The sequence below is a fragment of the Perna viridis genome, chromosome 3, assembly GCF_037379345.1.
Source record: "Perna viridis isolate PV_CMFRI_1.1 ecotype Kerala chromosome 3, ASM3737934v1, whole genome shotgun sequence".
Classification (NCBI taxonomy): Eukaryota; Metazoa; Mollusca; class Bivalvia; order Mytilida; family Mytilidae; genus Perna; species Perna viridis.
This window is the reverse complement of record NC_142447.1, coordinates 3,275,436-3,293,398: the sequence shown is the minus strand read 5'-3', so window position 1 is coordinate 3,293,398 and position 17,963 is coordinate 3,275,436. Positions and strand designations below refer to the sequence as shown.

At 35.6% G+C, this 17,963-nt stretch overlaps 1 protein-coding gene across 2 annotated transcripts in view; it reads left to right on the top strand.

Annotated features, from left to right (window-relative positions):
• The first annotated feature begins 226 nt into the window (after positions 1-226).
• LOC148620675 (uncharacterized) overlaps positions 227-17,963 on the top strand; it is a 67,279-nt gene continuing 49,542 nt past the window's right edge. For both annotated transcript variants that reach the window (XM_088574366.1, XM_088574367.1), the window contains exon 1: positions 227-327. The gene's annotated coding sequence lies outside the window, so the exon portion shown is untranslated. The remainder of the gene's footprint in view (positions 328-17,963) is intronic.

Genomic DNA, 17,963 nt, shown 5'->3' with positions numbered 1-17,963 from the left:
TTGTCATATTTCAACAGAGATTAAGTGTACAATGAATATGTAGCTTAAAAAGATCCCCCATACAAAGATATGGTATTTCGGTCCAAAATTACCAAAATCAATTTATTGTAACTTAAATATAATTGAATGTCTTAAGACTATGATCGATATCTTTGTATTGAATATTTTTCAAACAAGACATGATAAAAATGCCCTTCAATGATCTGTAACACAATTAGAACATATATGAAGCCAGGAATCTTTTGAAAAAGCGCCTAAATATAAGATACAGTTACGTGTTACTTACAAAATACCCCAGTTTGCCTAGGATGCTTAATGATATTAGATGTAAGTACTTAAAAAATACTAAGTTAATGTTTGCTTTTAGAATATTGATTCCTTGCATCACTTGCGAGGCCAACGATAGACGTTCAGTCAAACCGGGATAGGTATTAAATAGGCCCGCAGAAATGGGTCAGGGAAGTTAATTCAAAGTGAAAGAAACCTTTAGATTGTTTTTTAAATAAAAAAGAAATTTAAAACAAAGAAAAAAGGAATTAGTTACAGTATCTTGATCCAATTCGCTGAATTATAAAAGAAAGGACGACCGTTTACCTATCATATCTTGCCCCTTTTCAGCAATCGTGCCGTTTTTTCAATGCTTTTACAAACGTAATAAATATGTAAGTGCAATACTCCCTTGAAAGCTATGAATAACTCATATTCGCAGACAATTGTAAAGTAAAAACCTCCCGTCATACCAACTGGTAACTGATTCATGATAAGATCGGTATTGCCTGAAATTCCCCATTTTTAGTTCACCTGCCCCAAATGGCCCCAAATGTAATTACTTTGTGTTCATAGTCGCCATCCTTCTTCGCCGTCAACAATTTTTCAAACTTTTATTCTCTGACACTACGGGACCAACTTAAACTAATCTTTGTTTGAATGTTTCGAAGAGTATTCTGCCTAAAATTAATGTGGGGATTTTTTCGTCTGAAAACAAGGCCGCCGTCACAAAAAATATAACAGGATAAGAAAATAGAAAAGGGGACCAGACTGCAGTTTCTTTTGCATATTTCTCCTAAACCATTTGTTCTTTGTGTATGGGAGTTAGGAATTTCTATCCAAGAAAAAAGATGACCATTTTCACGAAAAAAAAATAGAAAGTGGCTTATAATTTTCAAGCCATACAGGCAGATGGACCATAAATTTGTAAAATTGTAAAAAAGGTTTTCCAAGCTATGGTTTGCTTAATTTTACCCTAAGTTTTCCCCTGATTCCGCCACTGCTTGGCATCCGTAATCGATCTGTTTACGATCATTTCCCTTTCTAGACATTCGTAATCGATCTGTTTACGATCATTTCCCTCTCTTGACATCCGTAATCGATCTGTTTACGATCATTTCCTTCTTTTGACAGTATGATGAGATGATAAAATGTAATGTGTAAAGAGTTGCAAGGGCCAGATAGATGCTATGGTCAAATAATGTCATGTTTAACTAAACAAATGTTTTAATTTCAATTAACGCCCGTGTCATGTAGTACATTGCGAAGATGTGATTGACTAACTATTATAAAAGAGTATTCAAGGGAACCAAGGTTATAGCGGTAATCAAAAGAATGTAATCCAGGGACAAAGACCAGACATGGAAAACAGACATACACAACAAAGAACATAAAGTAACTAAAATCATACATACAAAGTAACAAAAGTAAATGAGCAACTCGGACTCCACTAAAAACTGGGAGCATGGACCAGGTGCACCGGTATGGTAAGCGTCCTCTGCTTTTCTAGAAACACCCACCGAGTTGCTCATAAAAAGTCAAGTCCAGGGTAGACAAACGAGGAAAGGAAAACTATGACCCGTTGAATAAATCAGTTTTCATGGTGCTGATGGATACACCATAACGATCCACGAGTTCATGATGACGACCATAAAACTTCTGTAGTGATGACTTCAATCTTGTAGCAACATAACCCTGTTCCAGAAGCCTATTTGTCAGAGTTCTAGCGCGACACAAAAAGTCTGCGTAGTCCCGGCAAGCTCTGGCATAACGTATGAGTTGTGATATGAACACTCCATACGCAGGAGCCGAAGGGATGTTGCCACAGATGAAAGGAAAGTTGACAATTCTGAATGAAAAGTCATCACGTTTGTCGTAAAGTTTGGTCAATAGTTTTCCTTTACCATCGATTTCTATGTGTAGGTCAAAATATGAGGCTGACTTCACAGTGTCTGTAGTATCTTTTATCTCAAGTTCTTTTGGGTAGATGCGATGTACCGGTATCAAATTCCCGAAATTAGGATTGTTTAAAGATAACACGTCATCTATATAGCGGAAACTGAGATTGAAGGATCTAGCCAAACAATATTCTTTCTTTCTGATCAGATCAGCTATAAAGGCAGCCTCATAAGAGTGAAGGAATAGGTCAGCTAGTAAAGGAGCACAATTTGTTCCCATTGGAATGCCGACCGTTTGTTGAAAAACACGTCCACCACACTGGACAAATATGTTGTCGATTAAAAATTCCAGCATTTTGTAAACATCTTCCTCTGTATATTTGGAAGATGATTTGCAATTATTTCTTACAAAGTATGAGGAATACCAAGAACTATATATTTGTATCTAGGTGTACCATCTTTTTTGGAAAAACAACGATGTATAATGTTTTTAAGTCGGGATTTTAACTGAGTATGGGGAATAGAAGTATACAGTGTTGAAAAATCATAGGTTTTAATGCTATTATATTCAGATAATAGTCTTGAAGTGATATTCTCCAAAAGATCTTTTGAATTTTTCAGGATCCACATTGAATTAATACCACTACGGGAGTAACAAGTGTTGTGGTAGGACTGTAGACCCTCTTTGACAGTTGTGAGTATAGAAGTTAAAAGTTTTGAAAGAGGTTTGGTGGTACATTTTGCAGATCCAGCTATGAAACGTTGTTTGTATGGATTCTTGTGAAGTTTAGGAATCCAGTACATAGACGGTAAATCACAATCATCGTCCTTGGTAGAGAGACCAAAAGAGGATAGCACAGATTTATGGTTTTCCACAATCTCTTCTTTGGAAAGAGTGGTAGCAGTGTAGGTCTTATCACTAATATTATTTTCTACATCTACCTCTGATAATAAACATTGGATATAAAACGTTTTGCAGACAAAAACAATGTTGTTTTGGGCTTTGTCTGCTGGTACGACAACATATTTGTCATGTATAGTAGACAATGTTTTTGCTACATCGGGGTCTTTGAAAACTGATGTAGCCTTGGCACTCATTGACCTACTTAAAACTTTCATTCGTTTCAAAATTAAAGACCTTACGGCCTTCAACCACTCTGACAGAGAATCAATGTCTTCTTGTTCTCGTTTTATCCATTTTCTTGCATAGTCCTCGACGGCATCCATAAGAACTTTGAAGTTATAATTCCAATTTATGGAGCGTGGTTCACGGTACTTGGGACCTTTAGAAAGGATATTACGCAGAGATTCGTTTTCGATAATGGTTAAATCTCCCGTAACGACGTGACCAGAAGGACCATATTTGAATTGAGAGGTTTTGCAAGAACAGTCAGGTGGTTTAGCCTTGAAGTCCTCAATCTCGAGGTTCTGCAATAGTCTTTTATAATTGAAAATTTTGGATGCTATGGATGAAGGATAGGAATATGAAATAATTGGTATGGATTTGTCTTTGAAATATGGGGGAATTTTGTTGGTAACGTTTTTGTGATGGAGGATGTTAAAATCACATAACATATTTTAAATTCAGAGAGTAAATATGTCACAGGAGACAATTAAATTCAGTCAAAATTGTCGACATGAATAAAAAACCAAAACAGATATATCTGAATTTTATTTTATTTATAAAACCATTCTACAAAACAATTGAAATTTTATTTGAAAGCAGTCTAAAATTAGTCGTTACCGTGTTAGAAAAGATTAAGGTATAGTTTTATTCCAGAGGTAAAATTAAAAAATAAAACTCAATTTATCGGTTGTTCAATCATGTCCAATCAGGATGACTCTTTTACAAAACTAACCAATCACATTTTGACACAAACATCACAAAAACTGTACTAATAATATGAAGCAGTATTTCAGATCTTGTTCTTTCTACGTTAGAAATCAATTCCATGGCACCTGTGAATGAAAATATACAATATTTAGTTGAAACATACAAGCCTAAAGTTCATGTAATTGTTATGTTTTCTTTGGTTTCTTATCAAGTCGCCGATCATGATGTTAGCTGGGGACTTCTTGTTCCACTCCGTTGCTTTTAATAATATCATTTTTATTTAAGTTTCCAAGGACAAGGTTTGGATAATTGTTGTTTTTGCATCTTTCCATGCTATTAAGTACGAAGCATAGGTGACTAATTGTTTTTGTACGATGTCTTCTGGATTATTTTCAAATCCCTGAACATGAAGTGTCAGTTGGTTATTATATGTGCTTGGTATCATTTATATTATCATTTAGTTCTCGAACACCAACTGTCGCTGTTGATTTACACCGTTTTAGATATATTATTCCCTCCGATTTCTCTGGAAACATATTGTTTTTACTACTGTGTAAAATTTTAAAAACACTGAAAAAGAATTCGTAAGTATGAAAAAAAAATGTCAACTATTTTCAAACCATCACAGAATGGAAAATAAACCCAGAAAGATATATGTATTTAAGTGAAAAGTATACTTCGTCTACGCAAAAAATTGTGACCATAAAAGTATACTGTAAAATGCGAAATTTTAGCGAGGGGTTTGTTATCGCTTATTTCGGGATCTTGAAGAAATAGCGAAAATATCCCCTCGCGTAAATAAGTTAAAATAGTTTTTCTATCCATTCATTGTGTCAACTTAATTAATTTAAAAACCATTAATTTAATAAACATCGATACAAGGTTAAAACTCACAATCAGTTTAGATATTTAAAGACCAGTTTTCCATACAGTTAAATCACGGGCATACATCCTTTGATCTTAAGTTAATTAAAACACTCTTGTAATTTGATATATTTAAGTTGGAATGCTTTAATGAGTACTACAGCTATAACATAACCACGTAGGTGTCATCAGTCCGTACCTGCTATTGATGTTCATTTTACGTACTTAATCATTCAAAGGGGAACAACTCCACTTGGCCAGAGGACAAACCTCGCGAAAATATTCAAGCAAGGAGGTGACCTCGCGAACAGGACTGATCTTGAGAAAAGCGACATCCCGTTTTTCAGTATCTAATCTTTTTTAATAGAGCTTATTTAAGACATTAAATATGTGTCTACGAAATGTAATTTCATAGTAATGTTTTACATTTTTGTATCGCGCTAGAACTCTAACAAATAGGCTTCTGGAACAGAGTTATGTTGCTACAAGACTGAAGTCATCACTACAGAAGTTTTATGGTCGTCATCATGAACTCGTGGATCGTTATGGTGTATCCATCAACACCATGAAAACTGATTTATTCAACGGGTCATAGTTTTCCTTTCCTCGTTTGTCTACCCCGGACTTGACTTTTTATGAGCAACTCGGCGGGTGTTTCTAGAACAGCAGAGGGCGCTTACCCTACCGGTGCACCTGGTCCATGCTCCCAGTTTTTAGTGGAGTCCGAGTTGCTCATTTGCTTTTGTTGCCTTGTATGTATGATTTTAGTTACTCTATGTTCTGTGTTGTGTATGTCTGTTTTCCATGTCTGGTCTTTGTCCCTGGATTACATTCTTTTGGTTGCCGTTATAACCTTGGTTCCCTTGATTACTCTTTTAGGAACTTTTTATTTTGTGAAAGATGGATTGATAATCGTGTTAAGACGTTTGTGACGTTTCCGTGCGAGAATTCACAGTGAATTATCGAAAACCTTTATACTGAGAACATATAAATCAAGTTTGTGAAGTAAACATACCATTTGCATATTTGAGGAAGTTGAAAAGTCAGGTGTATGTAAAACTTTCCTCTTCTCTTCCTATTTCAAAAGAAAATAAAAATTAAGTATACCTCCTGCAAAATGAAAACATCGATCAATTAAATTGAACATAAGCTAATAATGCTGCTGATGATAGGTTACTTCTTGAAACACGTGTACAGCATATCCAAATTTACAATATATAAAACTGGTATTTTTTTATCTTAAATATCAAACCGAAGTGATATTAATCAATTCAATAAAATGTCTTCTTCTAAGTCAGAGTTGTACAACTGAAATTATTATTGAGGACTGAAAGCAAGATTCTGTATGTGGAACTATAACCGAGCAAAAGGGATATTCACCCTTGTATATTAATCGAAATAAATTCAAAATTAGTTCCGTTCTTTAAAAGAGGATGAAGCCAAAAATGTTTGTTTAGTCAACAAGATAAATGGGAAATAATCGTTTGTAAACAATACCCTATAATTTGCTATGTAGATAATGAATTTATTAGATCATTGTCGGTACCTTTGCTACTGAATTCTTCTACATTTGAAAGTAAAATATCTTTCTGTGCAAATGTTTAGAAGATTTTGAAGTAAGGCATTGGAAAAAATTGTTGGAATTTAATGGCACTGGAGTATACAAACCGGTGTAAATATTTCAAACTAATATCATCTGTATTGAAAAAAAAATGCTTTGCCGAGCATGATCTAATTTTTAAAAATATAAATTAACACAAATATTCACATAATCAATTTTCTGGGCATAGAGAATAACGACTGACTTTTTCTAGACGTTAAACAACCGATTTTAAGCAACTCCCCAGGTGCATCAATATCAATTTGAAGTTTGAAAATCTGGAGTTGTTCAAACATTTTAGTGACTAAAATGGTTTAGATTACATCTCTAGTCCCATATTTATTACCCTTAATAGTGCATTTTAACATACTCTAATGTTTTATTGCCTTGCATCTCACATCGTGTAAAATCGCATCAATTGTTTCGTGCTATTGTTCCCCTTCCAGTGTGTGAGGTCATGAGTTCGATATATGGGCGACATTTAATATACTAGACCCTTCTTACCCGAGAAATTCGCGGCATATAGGAAAGCTATGATTGTAGGTTTTGTGAGTTTCTTAATTTCCATCAAGACGAAGACTTTTTTTATTTTCATTGGACTGCAGCTTTCTTTAATATCATTTTCAAGACGAGTTATTCCAAGTTGATCCTTTTTTACTTGAACAAGGTTGAAGAATTATGTGATCTTTTAAGATGTATTATATTTTCAGTTGAGTATACCAAGATATTTTTTGTAGTAATATTATGATTGCATATTTTTTCCCTGTTTTTGCAATATTTTTTTACAGCATATGAAAACTAAAGATTAAACAATATTTCTCTCAAGGTAAATATTTGATTTGATTTAAAATTAATTAATATTTTAAATAATTCATTTACATTGTTTATACTTTTTCAATTGGACATATTGAAAAATAAGAAGAGTTGTAGTCCCGTTCTAATTAAAAAACTATCGTAAGGAAAGACGGGAGTACTGGATACGCAGACTAGGTACTGCAATACCTTACGAATGCAATGACAACATCAAAAGTATAGGAAACCTTTCAATCCAATATAACAATAGCATAAATGTGATGAATTCATTTGACAAAAATCCAAGACGGGAAAGGAGTCATGGCCATCGCCACTATCCGTTACCTAAGTTACATGATGTCTCCTCCCTTTCATACAAAAACCTCTTAGATTTCATCATATTTGAAACAAACTCTATTCTATACCTCTCACACTACTACATTCCCTTTACAAAATAAGTCTTGACACTCTTGTTTCTGATGCTACCTCGTCATTATACAGATTTGTTGCCATCATTTTGGATATCGGTTTCCACAGACTCTTTAAACCAGTTTGTGTGAAAAGTCAGGATGAAGAAAACGATCATTTCATCAACAACTGTTTGTCAACAAAGGTATAGATGTAATTAATTTGGCTAATATCCTCCATCACAAAAACGTTACCGACAAAATTCTCCCATATTTCAAAGACAAATTCATACCAATTATTTCATATTCCTATACTTCACCCATTGCATCAAAATTTTCAATTATAAAAGGCTATTGCAGAACCTCGAGATTGAGTAGGTCATGGCTAAATCACCTGACTGTTCTTGCAAAAACTCACCATTCAAATATGGTCCTTCCGGTCACGTCGTTACGGGAGATTTGTCCATCATCGGAACGAATCTCTGCGTAACATCCTTTCTAAAGGCCCCAAAGACTTGGAATTATAACTTTTAAGTTCTTATGGATGCCGTGGAGTACTACGCAAGAAAATGGATAAAACGAGAACTAGAAGACATTGATTCTCTGTAAGAGTGGTTAAAGGCCGTGAGGTCTTTAATTTTGAAACGAATGAAAGTTTTAAGTAGACCCAAGTACCCCGATGTAGCAAAAATATAGTCTACTATACATGACAAATATGTTGTCGTACCAGCAGACAAAGCTCAAAACAATAATGTTTTTGTCTGCAAACGTTTATTATCAGAGGTAGACGTAGTAAATAATAGCAGTGATAAGACCTATACTTCTACCACACTCTCCAAAGAAGAGATTGTGGAAAACCATAAATCTGTGCTATCCTCTTTTGGTCTCTCTACCAAGGACGATGATTGTGATTTACCGTCTATGTACTGGATTCCTAAACTCCATAATGATCCATACAAACAACGTTACACAGTTGGTTGTGCAAAATGTACCACCAAATCTCTTTCAGAACTTTTAACTTCTATACTCACAGCTATCAAAGAGGGTCTGCAGTCCTACCACAACTCTTGTTACTCCCGTAGTGGTATTAATTCAATGTGGATCCTTAAAAAATCGAAAGAACTTTTGGAGACAATCAGTTCATGACTATTATCATAATATAACAGCAGTAAAACCTATGATTTTTCAACACTGCATACTTCTATTCCCCATACTCAGTTAAAGTCCTGACTTAAAAACATTATACATCGTTGTTTTTTTTCCAAAAAAGATGGTACACCTACACAAATACTACACAAATATATAATTCTTGTTAGAGATTCCTCATACTTTGTAAGAAATAATTCCAAATCATCTTCCAAATATACAGAAGAAGATTCAAAATGCTAGAATTGTTAATCGACAACATATTTATTCAGTGTGGTGGACTCCTTTTTCAACAAACAGTTGGAATTCCAATGGGAACAAATTGTGCTCCTCTACTAGCTGACCTATTCCTTCACTCTTATGACACTGTAAAGTTAGCCTCATATCTTGACCTACACCTAGAAATCGATGGTAAAGGGAAACTATTGACCAATCGTTACGACAAACGTGATGACTTTTCATTCAGAAGTGTCAAATTTCCTTTCATCTGTGGCAACATCCCTTCAGCACCTGCATATAGAGTGTTCATATCACAACTCATACATTATGCAAGGGCTTGCCGAAACGACGTAGACTTTTTGTATCGCGCTAGAATTCTAACAAATAGGCTTCTGGAGCAGAGTTATGTTGCTACAAGATTGAAGTCATCACTAATTTTATGGTCGTCATCATAAAATCATAGGTTGTTACGGTGTATCCATCTGCGCCATGAAAACAGATCTGTTCAACATGTCATAGTTTACCTTTCCTCTACTCCGTACTTTTTATGAGCAAATCGGCTGGTGTTAATAGAAAAGCTTAACCTATCGGTACACCTGGTCCATGCTCCCGGTTTTTAGTGGAGTTCGAGTTGCTCATTTGCTTTTGCATCTTTGTATGTATGATTTTAGTTACTATATGTTCTTTGCTGTGTATGTCTGTTTTCCATATCTGGACTTTGTCCCTGGAGTACGTTCTTTTGATTACCGCTATATCCCTTGTTCCCTTGAAACTCTTTGAGAAGAGCTTTGGTAGACAAAAACATCGTAAGCATAAATTGGTGCACGTGAAGTAACTGATTCTGGATAGTTCAAAGCATGTCAAAACGACACCGAATTAAGTTTTATTTCTTGTTCAGAATCTGTTATAGATCACATAACCAGTCCAAGTTTTTCATTTGAGGGTTGCGCTTTCGAGATACACATTTATGTAGATTGTACATGAAGTGAGCACTTTGCAAGGGTTATCGTTCTTGATTTGTTTTGATTTGGTCGATTTTAGTGGGGGATTAAAGTGTTATTTTCTCAAAAGTACAGATCTAAATACAAAAAGGACTAGGGTCACATAAAATATACCATTTGTAGACCAAGAAAGCATCATCTGATCCATGGGTTTTTCTACACCATGAATCACTTTACCATAGGCAGTGTCCGAATTTTATATGGACTGGTACTTAAAACAGTTTCTTATAATTGCTTGGTTTTATACATTACTTTATATTAGGCAAAGAATGATCAAATATTTTCCCAAGATTAATCACCAAGGTTACAAAAAAACTCATTAAAACATTTGCAATGTGATAATTTTGTGAAACGTTTTTACTTTTTACTTTAAAAAAAGAAGAACAATCAGATTTTTATCGTTTTAAAGAATTCCACTTGTCTATCGGTTTTAATTGATGATTGTTCCATAGCTTAATCCACACAAAGGTCCTTTTTGCTTTCATGATTTTGGATTCAACAATGTTACGTTCTCTGATATTAAATGCCCAATCAACATCCGAGTTCGTTTTAAATGCTTTGGCATGTAAACAGTCTTGTTGATGCATAATTGATAGAATGTCATCATTAATCCAGTTTTCCAAACGAGCTGACATTTATTTTTCTCTCCTCTTTCTCTCTCCTACTGACATCATTCATAGCTTTATTGATTATCAGTCTTCTTTCAACACATTCTTAATAAGTAAAGCTTCAACTTAATGTTTGACATTTCTTTATTTTATTGTTGTGTGTTTGCTAGGGTTGCAATTGATATCAGAAGTAGAGAGGCAATCATCAGCAGGGCTTGAATTTCCCAGTTTACTTTTACACATGTATACCATTGTGTACACTTAATACTAAGTATATCCTATTAAAGTCATTAATTTCAGTGTCAGAACAATTGGGGTTCTCCCCTATCATGTTCTGTCTTGATTTGCACTGATTATGGGTTGTCTTTTTGGTTCTCTTAGCTCTGCACTAGCATTGTTTTCTAAACAGTTTGTAGACAACTGATTACTCTCAGCCTGTATCTTTAGCCGAATCGCTTCGTCGCTGGCTTGTCACCGAGCGGTCTAGGGTTCGATCCTCGGTCGCGGAGTATAATTTTCGTAGTCAAATCATGCTCTCCCGTTACAGTTTTATATGTAATTACACTGAAAACCAACACATCAAGCCTTTTCTTCTGTGTTTGTAACACCACACACCAGCAAAAGAGGAATATATAACCTGTAACTGGCAACTTAGAAGGCCAGTGTTATAATCTAATTTCCCTTAAAAATACAATACATCCCCCCCCCCCAAAAAAAAAATCCAAACCTTTTAACCACATCAGAATTGGAATAAATTGGTCAGTATACATTATGACAGTGAGTATAAATTACTGGTCCTGTGAGGAATTGTTAGAGCTCCAAGGGATAGGTAAAGGTCACATACCACTCCTGGACCAAGGCAATCCCACCAGAGACAAAGATTAGTGTCGCAAAGGTTGACGTACAACGATACCCCCTGAGCATCCACATCGCTAGGGCCACCCCCGTCAATGGAAGGTTATGGTGTGGTGGGGAGAGAAGGTCAAGGAGAGCGAGGAAAGGGGTGAGACGGGGAGAGCTACAGGTAGGCCTACGGTTGGAGGAACTGTAGGGAAGAACCATAGAGGGAAGGTAGGGGAGATGTGGTTAGAGGTAGGCCCTAGGGAGCAAGAGCCCATAGAGAGAAAACACCGTCAGTTAGAACTAGTAAGCGACCCCCAGGTAGCCATACATTATCGCATGAACCCAATGGGGAGAAAGAAGTATTTCATGGGGACCCAAACAGTGTAACTTCAACTCCATAAAAGGGGTATGAGTCTGATTTTCTGAAAGGAAGCAATATTTCTTGGGGGCGTCGACCAATACCAACCATTTGTCTAGTAGCGATGACACCGTACCTCAATGAAGGAGAGATAACATGTGACGACGAACTAAAATAGTTCGTAATGGCGGACATAATTGCGATTCGAACTGTGATTGAAAAATCCAAACATCTTTCCATTTTAAATACAAACTCAGGCATTCACATAGAGCCCCAAGAAATTGTAAATACCCTATTATTGTAAATATACTGCATTGTTTTGTTGGTTTGTTGCCTTCTGATTGACCCACACATTCCCTAAATAGTTTGATAATTATTTCCGGTGGAGTAAAGAACAATCAATACAGTTTAGTCCATACTGATGGCTGGTACCGATATGATCAAAAATAAAGGAAAGATTGTGGCTCGGGCATAAAAGTTCCGACTCTTCGAATCTGAAACTTTCTTCCCACTAAAACTACAACAGACACAAATAATAGAAAATATACTTACCTGATGATTATCAGTTCAGTCCTGACATGCGTAACAAGTGTGATTAAAAACCTTATTACTCATTGGTGATTTTAACAAATGAAATTTAAAACCTTATAACCCATTGGTGTTCTAAAAATAAATAAGTCAAAATAAAAGTTTGATGTACATAACCATGTAATCGGCAAACGACGATCAAATACATCAGTCTACGGTTTTGAAATTCTCCTTGTTTTTTTTTGTAAAACGAGTGTTCTCCTGTATTTCATATGTATTGTTCTTAGCTTTTCGTATGACCTTGTTGAGCTTCGTATATTTGAATTGGATACAATTGTAAGATTAAGTACATCGAAGGACAAATGTGTCTACATTGAGTTGCTAGCCAATGTATTTGACTTACTGTTTCCAGAAACCCTTGATGCCTTTAAAATCTTTTGCTTTGACTAAACTCCTCAGTATATTCCTTTTGTTGTAGAAATGACCATCTTCATGTATTAATTCATGTCCAATATACTTAAAATTACTTTGCCATTCTCTCCCACAATTGAATGCACTTCTCAAGTGTAAAATTATATGGTCTTGAAAGACAGGGATTCCTTCCTACACAATATTATCTACATAAAAGAGGAAAATGCATTTTAGGTTTTTTTCTATCGGGCAGGATCAAATCAACCTTTAACTGTTAGTATCCAAGTTGAAGAAGAACTTCTGACCACTGAGAAGCCAGTTCCTAGGTGCATCTGAGAGTCCATGAACACATGTATATAACTTCCACACTACACTTTTGTCATGTAGTTTATGGGTTCATTCTATAAGTGACTGTACGAAAACCAACTGCAAATATTTTGTTACTATTTTGTACTTCATCACATACTTCAAATGATATCACATTATAATCAAGTTCCTTTAGATTGGAAGATTTAGCTAAATTTGTATAAGTCGATCTTTCAAAACTACTGCTTTTGTTGCAGATGATCTGGATCGTCTCTGTTGTGGCGACAAGGACTTTGTGGTTGTGTTAGCTCTTTCTCCCTGCTGTTGTGTTTAGCTGAAGACAGGCAAGTGCTCGAGGTATCCATCTTTGCCGATTTGGCTGTTATCATTCAGTGGGCTTATAGTTGTCTCAGTAGCCTATTGTGGTGTAAATGCTTCAAAAGGGGATCCATTCATGGTAGCTAGTTGACTCTGGCAACTTGTAGGCATTGTCGGGGGATGGCGGTTTCTTAAAAGCAATGGTATAGGTGTTTGACTTCTTTGGGGCGATGTTTCTCTACAACAGTTCCAGTGCGTTCCTATCTCTTCGGATGGTTCTGGATGTAGAAATGATCTTCAACTTAAAGGTGTACTTAAAACTTCATATTCTCCTAAATGACGTTAAGTATACATCAGTATAGCAATTGTATCACTAATAAGTCGTCCAAACAAAATCAGAGCTACAGATGCTTATATCTTGGTCTGGATTTCTGTATATCAATAATGCCATCTGGAATTTATCAACGTCCAGTGAACCAGTTGCAGATTTTTTTGTCTATCAGCATATGTTTCCTGTCTTAAAATCCAGTTCAGCTCAGCAATTAAAATGTGGGTTTGCGACTGATTAAATCTTACGCCCCATCAGAAGTCATCTCTTCTGGAATACCGAATGTGACAAACGTCTAATGGTGTCGTTTAACGAGCTTTTCTGTACCTGATTCTACTTTGGAAAATATTTGTTTCTGTAATAAGTTAAGTAGTTACTACAAATGACATGGAATGAATAGTCTGGAGGTATTATGTCAGATGATGGCTTCATAGGGTTCGCTTCCGCCACCTAATGGCAATGAGCACACTGGTCCCTCCCCTGGGCAAAATCCACGGTAATGTCGGGCCAATACACAGAATCAAATGTCCTTACACGCATTGACGGAACTCCTTGGAGGGCTTCATATAGTGCATTGAGTACCGGATTGTGACGATTGTTGAGGAAGACAATTAGTTGTCCCAAAACAACTACACCATCAACAGAACGCACACTGGCTGCAAGGTGATGAGGAGGACATACATACATCGGTATCTCTTTGCAATCTTGAGGAAAGTTATATTGTACCTGTCTGATGAGATAAACAAATGTGGGGTGCTATGTTATGGCCTCTTGAACCATGTTCCATGTAACCATTGTAATTTTGGAATTCAAGGCAGTTGTTGAAGCAGCGAAGACTGCAGATTATATTGTGTATGTAGATACAGACAGACAGTGGTGTCATAGCAGTTATAATGACAGAAGAATCAAGTTCCAGTGCCTCTCCTGGTAGATTTAGACGATCTGGTGAGCTGTACCCTTAGGTTTCTCTATGAGATTGAGGAGTCGTCTGTTATCAATTTCAGTAAATGTTTACTCAACGACCAAAGCCTCGCCTTCAATAGGAGCATATCTACTTTCAGCCAAAAGTGTAAATCTTCTGCCAACTATACATAGTTTCCACCCATCATTACACCAAAATGACGTCTCACTAGCACACTCAGAATAACTCTGTGCGACAAAAATTCGATGCAATCTATATACTTATCTGTAGCCAAGTGTGTCATACGCTAGGCCTAAACAAACGGACCCCTTCCTTCATCTCCTGTATGGTGACTGTTTTTAATTGTTGAAATAAGTTTATCTAGCTCATCGGTCTTATGGAATTAATAAAAGATGTCAACAGAGCACGAAATGGTTTCATCTGTTTTGTCATGGTGAATGAATATGCCAGATGGTTTATTAGCCCAAATAACTCTTGCACCAGTGAAATCAGTTGGTGTTGGAAAAATTACTAATGACATCTTGAAATGTGGTACTTGTGAGGCCTGCAAAATCAACACTGTCTTGGGCAAATTGGAACTCCTTTGGATTCAGGGTAATGCTATTTCGAGCAAACAAGTCTATAAATTCACACGCTCATACACATGCATCAGCTTCGCATTCCATCTTATCTTATAAATCTGATATTACAGCATTATATCGATGGTTGTAGGCATCACCACTGGCTGTGAATCCTTGTGAAGCCACTTTGTACCTTTAATAAATATCGTGCAGTTCTTCCCTAAAAAGTGCTGAGTAATATCCAATACAGGTATCTGTGACTGTTTCTGTTCATACCTTGGAGACTGAAAGGGGTTTGGAACTTAATGGACCTCGCCTACAGAGTGGCGGTTTAGTGTTTGCAAGTCCGCCTTGTGTCATCATCTTTGCTTGTTATCAGAGCTGGTCTGTGAACTGGGACTGGTTTGCCAAGATGTTCAATATGGAATGGGACGAGCTCACAATACTTGAGTGGTATAGGTTGATGTTCACTGACATTAAATGTTATAAAACAATAGTAATCGAGAATAAACTCGGTCAATGCATCCACATTATCCTCTGTGGCCTTAAACCTGACGGTGAACTTATAGAAAGTGAAGGTTAGTGTGGGTTGGCGTCGTAGCCAGGGGCATGTAACTTCCTTTGAATTCTCCATAGCAGCAGTATTGTGTAAAGTACTCCTATTGTAACGTTTTGGAAGCCTGCATGGATAATTCCTAGAAAGGTGACTACCTCCATGTTAACAAAAGCCCTTTCATGGAACTAAAAACGTAACACAATAACTATATTGATTTGGCTTAGTTACTACCATCTTTAATTTTTACTGCAACTGCTTCATTTACACTAAGGTCTTCTTCCATAGACCCCTTTCTTTTATTCCGTTTGTTTATACATGATTGAACATTGGCACCCTGTGTGATCTATCATGGATATTGTTATTACTGGTTGCGTATATGCAAAATATTCTTAAATAGGTCGAAATGATACAAAGAGTAAGAAAAAAGATATCAGCTATATATTTCATTGTATAATACAGTAAAAATTAACTTTGTCCTTCTTTAAAACTACAGTCATAGTGATGAACTCGTGGATTGTTATGGTGTGTCCATCAGCACCATGAAAACTGAATTATTCAACGGGTCATAGTTTTCCTTTCCTCGTTTGTCCACCCCGGACTTGACTTTTTATGAGCAACTCGGTGGGTGTTTCTAGAAAAGCAGAGGACGCTTACCCTCCCGGTGCACCTGGTCCATGCTCCCAGCTTTGTATGTATGATTTTAGTTACTTTATGTTCTTTGTTGTGCATGTCTGTTTTCCATGTCTGGTTTTTGTCCCTGGATTACATTCTTTTGATTACCGCTATAAACTTGGTTCCCTTGATTACTATTCAACACTACGCACAATAAAATCATTAAATAATGGTTCGCCTTCATAGATCCAATTATTCCATCTTTGATTTCCGTAACAAGGTGTAACAACCGTTTTCCCCTCTGTTTACAATATTTATAGTACTACCTCTATGGAAAGCAAAATTTAAGGTTACTGTCGTCTTAGTTGATACTCTGCTTTGTGTCATTTTTGGATTATTTTTATTTTCTATTTTTTTACATTTAAAAGTATATTTTGAAAAATGCAGCCTTTACATGCATATATATGGTCAATGTTTATCACTGTGTTTAAGATTACAAAATTAAATAAAAATATTTAACGCTTACAGCCAATCACCTTTTGTCGAATATTTATTTTTATTTTTATGCAACATCATCAAAAAACTATTTTATAATATTTATGAATTTTGTAAATGTATTTTATCATTTCTTAAAAGTCATTTATATTAAGTAAGAATGAGTTGCCCTCAAATATAAATATCAAGAACAAAATTATTTCTTACAAGTGTATTGATTAGTCATCATCAGTATCATCATTATTTATTATATCTTTCAGATTTAACAACTATATTATAAGTATACAACAAAAAGGATTACCACCACACATTTAAATTCAAATTAAATGATATTACTGTAAGATCTAATTCCGCCAAAATAAAAATATCCGGATAGTAAGTTTTGTTTCCAACAAATGAGAAATACCAACCAGTACTACCTCGACCATACGAGTACCAGTGTAATAGGTTGGCCTCAACTGATTCAGTCAATACATGCACACCAAGTGAAACGGAACCACAAGAATGAAGGATCATCCGAAAGAATCCAACAATGATAAAGTAAGCTGTCCACTGATTCAATTATATATGAATATTTTATGATGATATGAAATTGAAAGGGTATAATTTTGTTTTGAATGAATAACAAAAAGCGAAAAGCTTTATTTTATAAAGACAACCTTCATGTATCTATTGTTTGTAGTGATTGACACTGCTTATAAATTTGTTTCCTAGTGTAGAAGTTTAAACTTGCTTCCCCAGGGAGAAGACATTATATTTGTCATTATATACATACCCTCGAGAATACCCGTTGTACTCCTCATACTCCTCAATAAGTGAGATTGAAAATAAATACGCATGTATACCCCTTTCAATTAATTTAAAGAATATAATGTTGGTGGGAGGCAGTAAACGTTTGAGAATGTAAGTCTGCTTATCGGGTAATCATAAATATATGTGATGCCATTTCTAGTGAAATAGGGCTATCATCCAGAATCAAAGCGAAGTCACTTGGATATTGGCCTAGGCAATACCAAAAGCCATTGTTTGCAACTCCTGCTACCTCATTTTTAGATGTTATGATACAATAATAAATAAGTAAGGTGATCAT